This window comes from Mercenaria mercenaria, chromosome 7, assembly GCF_021730395.1.
Source record: "Mercenaria mercenaria strain notata chromosome 7, MADL_Memer_1, whole genome shotgun sequence".
Lineage (NCBI taxonomy): Eukaryota > Metazoa > Mollusca > Bivalvia > Venerida > Veneridae > Mercenaria > Mercenaria mercenaria.
Window position 1 is genome coordinate 17,538,870 of NC_069367.1, and position 12,756 is coordinate 17,551,625.

The following is a 12,756-nucleotide window of genomic DNA, read 5'->3' on the forward strand; positions in this document are numbered from 1 at the left end:
CGACTTACTCATTCTTTTTAACAATTGTTAGTACTATATCATTTACATTTTAGTTGTCTGTTATTAACTATATATACGAAATAAATAAACGCTCACGTATATTCCAGTGTTAGTCTTAACTATACTGTATACTGATTAAGAACCCCCCAAAACAATCAGGCTACTAAATAAATAACAAGCAACTACTGTATGCATTTGCCGGACAAGCATGTATTGTTTGACCACGTAGCATTGTTAACATAACATGACAGAGGTATGCAATGTATGTATGTAATAACAGAATGACGTTGCAAAATAAGTATTCAAATACACACAAAAGCTATTCACGTGATGAGTTAAATATACCCTTACGTGTTGTCTTAGAAAATCCTATTCATACATATTTGCAATTTTACAACCAAAGTGAGAAACGAGCTTTTGAAAACTAATGTGGTCTTGTGTAAATTCAAAATATATAACATACATATATAATACCATACGTCCTTCGACTAATTAGCATTTTTGAAAAAATACATATGTAAAATTCATTGACTAGACTTTAAAAATTAGTCTTGCTGCGCGCGAACAAGCCGGTCAGGAAAAAACAGAGATCTCTTTTTGGAATGCTCTGAAAACCTGTGTCCGTAGGCATGCAAGATCGCTTAATGACGTACCTCATTTTCTGCAGCATGGACGTATGTTATTATTAAAAACAAACAAGATCTTCAAACTTACATTAGCTCGTCATTTTCTATATATATATATATATACTTTCCAACACAGTGCATGTATCAAGGTGTCTTAAAAACACAAAACTAAAAAGAAAATTTAATTTTGTATGTCCTTTCTACTTGAGTGTGTCCGGTAGACTGAATTCACATTTCAATAAACAACCTAAAAGTAAAATACACCCACGAGTATCCCGTGCAAAAATTTACACACTGAAACTATACTTCTCACAAAAGTAAACGCAACGTAAAGACAATATTTTCGCGCTATACTGCCGAAACGCGCGAAAATTTCAGTCTTAACTATACTGTATACTGATTAAGAACCCCTAAAAACAATCAGGCTACTAAATAAATAACAAGCAACTACTGTATGCATTTGCCGGACAAGCATGTAGACCATAAAAAGTCAGGACTTGAGCATATGGCTGTAGTTAAATACATGTAGTATAAGATTTTTTTTTTTATAAACTTAATTTTTGAGACACCACAAGCCTGCTTGACCAAGAATCTGCCACGTAGCCGTCTTTATTACTGTCGGACTTCCACCGACCGTGACGTTTCCAACATCTGTCATTAACTCCGGAATTTTCGGCTGTGGTTGCCCCACCAGATCTTAGTGAATGAAGGCCTATGTTCAAATCCCCCGTGAATGGACGTAATCTACCTATAATGCATTCCCTAGCCCTTGTATAACTTAACGGTTTGCTTTTGTAAATTAATTTACAAGTAGAATTTGATCTAAAACATGGTCTGAATAAATAATTGCTATCAAAAATAGTCTGATTTGACAAAGACAAATAACGTCTTAACATATTGTAAGGACAAGCAACAGATACTCCTTTACTTATAACTATTTCATGCCCTAGTCTGTTTTGGTCAGTCTTACTTTTCCTAATTTTCAGACAAAAATGGTCATCACGAAAAACAATATCGTTACAACGGAGTGAACTCAATTCATCATATCTTAGAAAACCTGCAAAACCAAGTAAAATCATACACAAATCTCTTACAACTAAAATGTCTGAAGATTCAGAATATTCAGCACAAACGTCAATCAATGTCTGTGTAGACAGAGGCTCCTTTTTAGAAGTTGGTTTGGAATTGTTTCTTTTAGCATTATCTAATAAATTCTTTACAAACGAGTTATCAGTAGGGTCTTGAAGCCCTTTCAAACCGTGTGCCCATTTCAAACTATAAACAGTTGCTGAAATCACGTGATCCGAAAAACGCTTTTCTAATAAATCCGTAATATATAATGCGACATGAATTGGAGAAGCTGGTAAGGAACTGCCTCCCTTCTCAGAAATGAATTTCTCCCACTTCTTAAAATATGAAATATACTTAATGTTTGTATTGTCACTTCGTGAACCCGATAACTTCTGTGCCATTTTATCAGGCAAGTCACCAAAACTGTCTAATGCTACCCCTGCGGTGTTTACGTGGTCAATGATTGTGTCCTTGAGCTTCAAGCCTGAAAATATAAGAACATTTTATTATGTTGTCACAATTCTCAACGCTAAGAGGCCAAATTTTAAAGGCCTCCCATCGAAAATTCCGTTCTTTCCTCTTCCGCTTCTTGTCAAAAGACCCGGCTGAAACTGAAATAAATCTTTAATGTAAGGAGCTTGATTTTCGCCATCTGGAAATATCAAAGGCCAAAAACATGCCGATCTCCACATCGGTACTATCAGCGTACATACGCATTTGTCTTCTATAGCTTTCTTGATACATTTACTTACAAGCCTGGGCGGCGGAACCAACCAGTTCATGTGACCTGACCAATCCTGTCTGAATGCATCTATTCCGCTTGTACCTGGACACCAAAACCTTGAATTGAAACTGCAACATTTTGCATTATAGTTATAAGCAAATCGATCAACACTATGCTTACCCCACATGTTTTCAAGCTTCCGAAAAATCCAGTCTTGTACCGACTAGTCGTCACCACGGGGGAGGAAGTGTTACACGAAGGATGGAGTTCTTCTGATAACCTGTCGTGTTTTCTTCTGATAACTGTTACGGAGTTCCTGGAAAACGTTATAGAGTTCTTCTGGTGTCTGAATGACGGGCCAAGGAATCAATGGATAAAATGGTAATTATTTATCTTTAAAAAGAGAGAATGGGGTGTAAAACTTAAGTCTGATGATCAAGGTTTGCTTTGCATCAGAAAAAAACTGTTTAGTCTAATCATCAGCGCCACTTCTATGAAATGAAGACATTTTGAGTAAAATATCGAAATCGTTTGCTTATTCATACATATTATTCTTCTTATTCAAGGTCTTCATCCTCTCCACATGCAATAGAATAATTTTAGCACAAAGTTGCAAACATAAACCACTTTCTAACAATTTTATGCCCGGTTTTTCAAATGTTACGGAATTCAGGTGATAACTCTGAAGATGTCACAGAGTTCTCATGATAACTTTTATTACTGTCAGGGTGTTTCTTGAGCTACGTTAAGATACTTTTTAGCTAATTTAATTATTTACAAAGGGAGTTAATGATGTTCTTACGTAATATATTTATCCAAGGCACATAAGTGTGGTAATATAATGTACGGTATGAGTCTTTTGTAAAGTTTAAAACTATGTGCAGTATAATGACATATATAGTAAAATACGAATATATAACAAATGCAGTAAATTGTATTTTTTCGTTCTATCAATGGATGTGCCAATGTTCGTGAACAACGGTTTATTGGTTTCCGTTTTGACTGATCACTGAATTGAAATCAAATCCGTTATAGGGTACATCTATTTGCTGCATTTGCAGAGGCTGTCTTTTTCTGAAGCGGTTTATCGGATTAATATGTATGACTACTGTTGTCATCGCATGCAATTCAATTGGTTGTCTAGTTATGCATATTCATATTATGACCTTTACGTTGAGTTATATGTGTATGCGACAGTTAGATGTAAATACTGTCACAAAAGTTTCCTGACGTCTGAAGCAGTTGCTCATGTTATAAATATTTATCCGCTTAATAATCAAGGGACAATACTCTTCAAAACACTGTCTCATTTCTGGACATCAAGGAAAGTCGCAATTACAACATTGAGGCCATGTGACAAATATTAAACAACTGTTTATGCACAGTCTTGGTTGGTGTATTATTTTCTTTTTAATTTTTGTACAGGACTTTCTGTAGTATCTCTCGTCAACAATTGTATCCGAAACCACTTTCTTCATCATAGGATATTTTTGATTCGTCCAATGTCTTCCCAAGGTAAATCAAACGTCCGTGTTTTAAATTTGCCACAGTCATACATATTAATCCGATAAACCGCTTCATAAAAAGACAGCCTCTGCAAATGCAGCAAATAGATGTACCCTAAATTAAAGATAACGGATTTGATTTCAATTCAGTGATCAATCAAAACGGAACCCAATAACCGTTGTTCACGAACATTGGCACATCCATTGATAGAACGAAAAAATACAATTTACTGCATTTGTTATATTCGTATTTTACTATACTGTAAACCTAGAAACATTCGCGTACACTCTATTTCGCGTCTTTATGAAGACAGACTATTCAGCGGTTACAATGATTCGTGGCATACGCCGGTCGTGAAATACGCTAAAACTTAATAGCTTAAGCACATACCAAACGGTCGCAGGCCTATTGTAGTAATTGGTCACTTATCCTTAACACATTTTCAATCTACCTTACTTTGTGATCGTGAGTGAAATTAACGTTCTCCAATATACCGTTTGTAATCAATAACCGCCGTATAGTAGTACAAGAAAGCAGACCAATATGTCTATACAGGCTTTTTTGTAGTATCAATTTTGATCAAACAAACACAAGCATTTTTTTCCTGTGATAACTGGACCATGGCTGAGAATGGTAATATTGTTTAAAAGAATGAAATTCATTGTTTGATACGGAAACATAGCCATGGTGATTAAAATAACAGGCTCAATCAAATATTTTACTATTGTCAGTGTTTCACATAATTTTCGCCAATATAGAATGTTTCCATATTGTCCCATATACGATGTATTTGCTTTTTTAAATTATTTGATCCCTGATATAAGTATATAATATAAATATACTATATTAAAACATTTCTACATTTCTAAAATATCTCAATTATAAAACAATAAAAGTTATCATGAGAACTCTGTGACATCTTCAGAGTTATCACCTGAATTCCGTAACATTTGAAAAATCGGGCATAAAATTGTTAGAACGTGGTTTATGTTTGCAACTTTGTGCTAAAATTATTCTATTGCATGTGGAGAGGATGAAGACCTTGAATAAGAAGAATAATATGTATGAATAAGCAAACGATTTCGATATTTTACTCAAAATGTCTTCATTTCAAAGAAGTGGCGCTGATGATTAGACTAAACAGTTTTTTCTGACGCATAGCAAAAGACATCAGGCAACCTTGATCATCAAACGTTAGTTTAACATCCCATTCTCTCTATTTTAAGATAAATAATTACCATTTTATCCACCGATTCCTTGGCTTGTCATTCAGACATCAGAAGAACTCTGTAACGTTTTCCAGGAACTCCGTAACAGTTATCAGAAGAAAACATGACAGGTTATCAGAAGAACTCCATCTTCGTGTAACACTTCCTCCCCCGTGGTCACTATCGCAACATTTGCTCAAATAATCCGCATCAACATTGTCTGATCTAGGTACCCACACTGGTACTATTTTCATATCATTCTGCCTACATGCATCGTCTACCTTTAAAGCAATATTCTGAAGGTATGGCTTAGAACTAGATCTACCTTTACTCAAAATTACCGACACATTTTTGTTGTCGGTTTTCCACGTTACCTGTTGTCCTTCCAGACTTCCCAAGTTACTGAGCAATCCCCTATGTACGGCCTCAAGTTCCCGCCAAGTAGAACTAGCGTCTGTCTCACTTACTGACCAACTTCCTATGACGTCACTTCCAGACGCGCCCTCTATGTACCCTCCATAAGCAAGGTCACTGGCATCGCTAAATACCGTACAATATTTACTGCTACCACAGTCAATAAAATCTACACTGTCACAACTGACATTATCCATAATACAGGAATTCATGTGTCTTATATTTTTCTTCCAGAAAATCATTTCAGATAGTGCATCTGATGTCACATTGACCGGAGTATTCCAGCTCGCTCTTTGATTAATACATGCACACATAGCACGTGATCGCAGGCTAACAACGGGGCCTATCACACATTTCATTGACATCAACTGTCCGACCAAACAAGCTAATTTTCTTACCTGAATCAGCGTTCTGCCGCCACACACCTGGTCTATTAGCGAAACCACTAACCTTTCAAAACGAAGCATTCTCTCTTCTGTCACGGATAAGACGCCTGAAATGGTGTTCCACACGTATCCCAACCAGACAATAACCTGTGTTGGATACCAAATACACTTATCGTCTGCTAAAAGGAAACCAAACAGCTGTAAATCAGCTTTTATGAATTGACTTAAAGACAAAGCTTTATCAAACGTTACGTCTCCGCTCAGACCGTCATCTAGAAAAACTAAAATATTGTGTCCTCTGGAACGCCAGTGTTTTACAACTGCCCTCATCACCTTCGTGAAAATGTAGCCTGCTACAGAAATACCAAATGGTAAAACACTTTCCACCCCATGCGAAACCTAAAAATGTACGATTAAATCGAACGAAAACAGAAAATTGCCTTTTGTAAACAGTTGCTTAGCGACTGACTGAACTTCGAAAGTGCATTTATATCTAAACAATGGCATATTTATATGCCTACAGTCTAAAACCAAACGAGGCTTACCTGACCTGTTAAAGGCCACTGTCAGTGGATTTACAACCTGTGGAACCTGCTTAACTTCAGATATACAACCTTTTTCTAAAAGCTTATCAATCTCTGATGTCACAATCTGAGTATTATCTCTGGCAGATTTGTTGTTTTTTAAAATTGCTTTTTCAGAAATTGCTTTTAAAGGCAATTTATAACCATTTTCAATTACATCTATTATAAAATTACCTGCACCTGCACTTTTCCAATGTGCAATATTATCTCGGAGTCGCCCAACAGGGGACACAACTTTGCTTGAACCTTGAACGCTCAAGAATTGTGCTTTTTCAAAAACAAGATCTGAACATTTTTCTATACTATAAAATCTACTTAACTGACTAACGCTTGAGTCATGCACCTCTGAAGCCTTGACCTTGCAGTCCGCCTGCCAATGACCTGGTCTCCCGCACCGGAAACAAAGCCCTGGTTTTCGCCCGAGAGTCTGAATCCGAGCACCGACTGGAGTCGAAGATGTAGCTGTCGCTGCACTTGGTCCTGGAGTAGCGTATGGGGTAAAACGCCTCGACTTTGAACGCTTATCCTGCCTTGCCTTTCGATCAGCCTGAACGTGAGCTCGATACATTTTCTTTTCGTCATCAGATCCTTCCGCTAGCGGATGCGCCTTATATTCTTTAACCACACGCCATCCTAGGTCACTAGAATCCGCCAATTTTATAATTTTTTGGCGGTACCTTAAAGTGTTCATACCTTCATTAACTTTCTGTGTGGCTTTTGCTTTTGTCGACCCGCTGGAAACCAACTCGGCAAGCTCGTCCTTTGCTTCAACTAAACTTCCGAGCAACTTTTTGTTTAACTTGAACTGCTCCTCGTTTCCCCGCTTTCGAAACTGATAACTGTCACTGGAATCCAATTTTAGCTTTTATTTTTCCAGCTGAGAATCTGAGATTCGTTTTTGAGTTTCAGTCAAAGTTTTCTCAAATTCCGCTAACTTACTTGAAACTAAACTTTCCATTTTACTCAGTAGTTCATTTTCTTCTGCGGAATTATCCATAATCTGCCACGTGTTCGCACAAACTCGCAAATTTAATTTTGTATGTCCTTTCTACTTGAGTGTGTCCGGTAGACTGAATTCACATTTCAATAAATAGTCTAGTCCAGATTTCAATAAATGTGAGAGGTACAGGCATTTTGTTAGTATTTGGTCCCATATACTTTTTTAGTATAATTTGGGTATGCTGAATTCAAAAATATATGTTGGCCATCTGACAAATGATTTTTTGTAGGTCAAAATGGCGGAAAACAAAATGGCCGCCAAATTAAGATATTTCTAATATAAATATGTATAAGTACTACAATTATCCAAAAATATGTGGGGTTCTTTATCAAAGTTATGTGTAACATAGTAACAGATTAAATAAACAACATTTTTTTCAAAGATGAATAACTTTTAATCCAAATGTGTGCTCCGTTAGGAGAAAAAAAGCATTTAAAAACCCACAATAACTTGACTATTTCGCCAAAAAGATGTTTATTAAATAATTCACGTTGATTATAATTGCAAAGCTATTGCTGAATACAGTACACTAATTTTATATTTGGAATTATTTTATAGGACAGAAGCTAAACTGTTTATCATATAATTATTTCAAAATAATATAGATTGAAATATTTGCTTTCACAGTTCCATTTCATGTTAATGTCATGTTCATTTCATGCCTCGAGTTCATACAGCTGGTAATGCTTTTATCGCATATACATAATTTATATCTGTGCTTAAGAGCCCAGTCTTTTACATTTACATCTGAGGGTCCTACATCCAGGTGTACACTTGCAAGCAATGAACTCAATACAAGCTTGAGGAATTGGATCACGGGTAATAAGAACTGGCTTAAGTGTGTCATCTGCCACCTTCCATCCCATGTCGGAAGGTGCAGGCAGGTCTGCATTGAGGACAGTTGATTGGTTCCATACCAGGGCTTGATAATGAGCTCTTCTAATGTGAAATGAGCAAGCATCACTGGTTGGAGGTATGTGTTCAGGACTTATAGACCTGCCAAACATTAACATTTTGAGCACTGTCAGTACTTACAGCATCTTGGCCATACATTTTGCAAATAAAATATTCAGTTTTTCGTTACTTCATCAGACAGTTGTCCATATCCAAGACCTATCAGTTTTGCACTGGCTGTAAACACTTCAAATACAGATCTTTAGAGATTCCACAGAAATTTGATGTTGTGTCTCAGCCAGTGAGTGCATGAAAGGCAAGTAAATTTCTACGCAACTCTTCAGTTATTGAGGATTTATTTAACACTGTGTTCACTTGAATGTATTTTCGTTTTTTTTCACTGCTCCAGCCATCATCCATACTGTTGCATTTAATTCCTGCAAGTGGCATAGTTAGAGCAAATACGTCAGTATCTCTGGCAGAAACAACAACATTGTTACAATTTGATCGTTTACTGCAGCGAACAGCATGGAGAATGATTCTTGTGTCAGCTTCCTCGCGTTTAGCCTTTAATTCATCCAAATTAAGTTCAATGGCAGTGGTTTCAATAGTTCCTTCTTCTTAAAAGCTGACGCCAACAACCAACGGCCTTTCTGTAGGCAACTGCATGATCAGCTTCTAGTAAAAAATCTACTACGTCAATTTTATTTGCAGGAAGTGCTAAAAAAGTTACACCAGATTTCAAATAATTCATTGAAACCACCCATTCCAGGGCATTGCCCATTTCAAATCCACAAGCTTAAAGTAAAGAGCCTGGTCAACAGTTATAACTAAATGCGACTGTCCCAGTCTTTTGATATATGCATACATTTTTGAACAACAGTGTTTCATGTGTCGATATCTCATTCTCATTACGATTCAGCGGAATAACATAACCAGTTTCAGGATCCATTGATTCCAGGTTGGTTTTTTTCAGCTAAAGATGTGTCTACTCTTAGTATGTCTCTGTAGCTCTATGTGTGTCCTGCAGTATAAAATAGGTTAACTGAATGTTTTAACCTAGTCATCTAGTGCAATGTACTTGCAAGATCTATGTGTTAAGGGTTCCATTTTTTTACCATCACTCACTCCATAAACAATATCTTGTGCTACACTTAATATTTTTGTTTGCCTATCAGATTCAGGATCTTTGTGGTCAAATTCTTCATCTAGAAGCTCTTGGCCACCATACGTTAAATACAGAACATGAACAGACACTCCGGAACACAGTTTACTGAATCATTTTTAGTCACACTCAGTCCAGAATGTCCTTCCAGAGAGAACAAATTAGCCCTTAATCTAAGTGCTACGTGTACTAATGACAAGAAGTCGTCACTGGAATTATATTTCTGTACTGTCAGCCGTTCATCACTATTACCAGTAATATTATGATGGGCATCTCTAAGCATTGACGCAGCACATTCATATAGAACAAGAAGTGCATTCCTTTCATTAGAATATATATGTAGTGGAGTTACAAATTAAAACTGGTTTCTCAGTTTACGTTGTAGGGCTTCTTTGAAAGATGATATTCTAGAATTAAATGACAAAGAATTGTTGAAGAAGTCTCTTCAGTACGTATGCGGTATCTGTTCCAACTGTCTGAAAGCTGCAGTATTTGCGATTTTATTGCAGCATACCCACGTTCATGTATAAGAAACATTAGGCAAGATCTGTATTTGAGTTGTCCGACTTGGTTTTGCGAACTCCGTATCTAAAAGAATTTAAATATTTTTATTTTGTTTGCCCTCTGTTGACATCAGAGAGTCATAATCGCATCCTTTAAAACACTGACTTGTTATGTTTTTCATGTTTTTTTTTTTTTTTTTTTTTTGTTTTTTTTTGTTTTGTTTTTTGTCCCGATAGAACATATCCATTTCCCAGTTTAGTAGGAGTATATGATAAGTTTTATGAGGATGCAGCTTTATTTGATGTTTGTTCTATATTAAACTTAGCTTTGACTGAGTTCTTTGTGGACAAAATTAGAATAACACTTTCTATGGCAACGTATTTTGTCATTTTCATCTATTTTTTCAATTCTACTAATGGCTTCATATTTAGAAAAAATCTCTAAAAGAAATCTTGATTCAGCAAATTCTTTTAGAGATGTTATGCCTTGAGGCTGTTTAGTTTCAAGTTTTGTCAGATTTTGCCTCCTGACAAATGATGCACCATTTTGTGCCATCTTGAAATGGTCTCTTGAGATGCAAAGTCTTGTCCATTCTTACTTTGGAATATTTTAACACCTATGAAAACAAAATAATATTTATTACTTATCATTCACAAGCAATTATAGTATATAGAAAGCTAGCTTTAACAGATTCTTATAAATGAACTTATATATAAATCTGGTATAATAATAATAATAATAACCACAGATACTGAAAGTTAAAATAAATACAATTTCACAAAATTTTAAAATATAACGAAGTAATAAAGCAAAGCATCTCTAAAAAAATTTAGAAATAAAATATACATGTAAATTTGTCCTACCTGTAAAATGTCCTTCGAAAAGTCCTGATTTCATGAAGTATTCTTGACACCTCTAAAACCTTAATGATCATGAAAGAGTGTGTTCTTGTCAGAGTTAATTTGCATTGAAGAACAGGTAAAACACAAGAGTTTAGATAAGGACTTTAACAAAAACATGATTTGACTCAGATTGTTATTGTGATAGAGACCTGGATTGTTTATACTAATTAAGTTCACATTAGCCTTAATCTTAATCCCTGTCACACTTAATTTTCATCAATTATTATGATGCTAAGGTATTAAAAAGTTGATTATTAAATAAAATGATCTTACAAGGATAAAATATGTCCTACATGGTATTTTGTTCATTACAGACAATGTCATGTTAATTAAGTTTTAACTTCCCCATTGTTTATTTTTTTCTTAAATGACTATTTTAAAACTGCAAAACCATTTCATCAAAAATATTTTCTATTTGACATTAAAATTCCAGCGGAAGTTTTCAATCTAATACTTAGTCTCATTTTTCTATTCTATAAATGATGTAGGGTTATTTTTTATATTATTTTTCTAAATTGTCTTCAAATTCCCCTTTTTGAACCCCGTAAAGTTCACATTTTTAACTTGTGATATATTTTATTGAAAAATGTTTACTCAGTCATACTAATAACATGAAATAATTTGTTGAAACATATCTAAAGATAAAGATTTGTATTATAAAGTAATATCGACGGAAATTTTTTTGTTAAAAATAGTGGTCATATTTGCCCACATTTTTAACCCTTTCAGAGGCATTTGCCAGATGGCCAACAAATATTTTTGGATTCAGCATACCCAAAATATGTTAAAAAAGTATGTTGGACCAAATACTAACAAAATGCTTGTAACTTCTTAAATAAGCTTATATCTGCAAAATCGGACTAGACTAAAACAACCTAAAGTAAAATACACCCACGAGTATCCCGTGCAAAAATTTACACACTGAAACTATACTTCTCACAAAAGTAAACGCAACGTAAAGACAATATTTTCGCGCTATACTGCCGAAACACGCGAAAATTTCATTCTAGAGGGAGTATATCTTACAGAGTTTTGAATAATATTTCATATATGTAATGGCATTCAGTTAACTTGTCTCCCTTTTTCATTTTCATCACCAAATCAGGTATGTTGTGTTTTGGAAAATGATGCCAGATCTGTTGTATTCCGACAAATCATCATGGGGGACATTCGCCTCACCCGGGAATTGAACTCACGGCCACTAGAACCACAGCTTTATGCTTTACTTCTCATCTAAAAGGGCACAGTGAAAATGTCGACAGTGAATCGTATATTTTCTCTTGTCGGCGCTTCAACGACTCCTTATACGCGCTTGCTGATTAGGCCTAATAGGCCGATTAGACAGAAATCGCGCTAAACCCGCATTTGCAGACTGTTAATGAAACTTATAACAATGCACCACCTTCTTAAGCTTGGCCTCGAGAGTCTCGAGGCATTAATAGCTTTAAAGGCGATTTAGAAAGAAAAAATATGGCTACCAGTGTAATCAGGCAAATGTAGCGTTTTTCTACCCTGCGTTGTAATAATGGATTGCCCTGTATTTTGTTTTGGACTGTTCCATGTCACAGTGTGTGGGAATATGAAATGACAAAGACATACTTGATTCTGAAGGATGATCTTTTGTCAAGCTTCAAGTGCTTACTTTCTTTAATTACCCAGCTGTGTAATGATACAACATGCGTGAAATATATGACTGGTTTTTTGGGGGGTTTTTTTTGATGACTTTTACGCAGGCCCGACGAGATAGCCATACAACTGTTAACTGACTACGA

The 12,756-nt window shown here is 35.5% G+C and overlaps 1 long non-coding RNA gene across 1 annotated transcript; it reads right to left on the minus strand.

Moving 5' to 3' along the window:
• Nucleotides 1–8,039: 8,039 nt before the first annotated feature.
• LOC128558447 (uncharacterized) lies at nt 8,040–11,839 on the minus strand. Its single transcript, XR_008371614.1, has 2 exons — nt 10,946–11,839; nt 8,040–10,698 (listed from the first exon to the last, which is right to left on the minus strand). It is a non-coding gene; the product is annotated as an uncharacterized LOC128558447 (long non-coding RNA).
• Nucleotides 11,840–12,756: the final 917 nt, after the last annotated feature.